This window comes from Bison bison, unplaced genomic scaffold (genome assembly GCF_000754665.1).
Source record: "Bison bison bison isolate TAMUID 2011002044 unplaced genomic scaffold, Bison_UMD1.0 scf7180017859304, whole genome shotgun sequence".
In the NCBI taxonomy this organism is placed as follows: Eukaryota; Metazoa; Chordata; class Mammalia; order Artiodactyla; family Bovidae; genus Bison; species Bison bison.
In genome coordinates, this window is record NW_011489876.1 from 1,204,856 (window position 1) to 1,205,762 (window position 907).

The window sequence follows — 907 nt, forward strand, 5'->3', positions numbered from 1 at the left end:
GAGGTAAGCACGGCGCCCTCCGCGGACGCGGGGCCCTCAGCGCGCGGGGTGGGGCGGCCGGGAACGCCACTCGGATCCGGGGCCGCTCGGTTCTCGGGGGCGCGCCCCGGGCCACCTCCCCGAAGGCCACCTGCGCGGTAGGGGCGGCGGCGGCGCGGCCCTTCTCCGGGGGCGAGGCGTGAGGGAGCGTCTCCGCGGCGGGGAGGGCCCGTGGGGGGCGCCCGGACCCGTCTCCGCCCGACGCCCCGGAGCTGCCCGACGCGCTCCGGGTGTGAGACCGGGGTCGGCGCGCGAGGGCGGGTCCCCGGCGTCCCCGGGGCCGCGTCGAAGCGTCGAAAGTGCGGGGTCGGGAGGGACCGGGCGGCCGCGTCCTCCCTTCGCGCGTTTTCCCGCCCCCTCAGCACCTCCACTGTTCGGTCCAGTACGTTGGGACTAACTGTTTCAACCGCTCTTAGCGCAGAATTAATTACACAGCTGCTATTTTAAAGTGACCGTTTTTCACCTGGATTTTGTTTCTGGAGAACTGAACGTGCCTTCGGGTCCCTCAGAGAATTGCGGAGCCGGGCGAGGGGCAGTGACGGGGGCTCCTGTCGGGATGGGGTGGTTGGATGGGGATGGGAGTCTTTTGTACAAAACTACAAATGGAGACGCGGTCGGGTCTGGGGGCTTCCTGGGACAGCAGAGAGTCGAGGGTTCAGGGTCAGTTTTTATAAACGTTCCAGCTGACCTGCCGGGTGCGCGGAACGGTTCAGCACGAGATGTTGCCGTAGCCCCGGGAATCGGGGTCGGGCTCAAGTGTTTCCACGTCCGAGCCTAACAGACGGGGCTCTGGCCCTTGGTGGGGACGGGGTTCCTGCGGGTGACCGGGCCGGACCGGGCTGCGGAGCCGCCGGCGGTGTCGAATCCC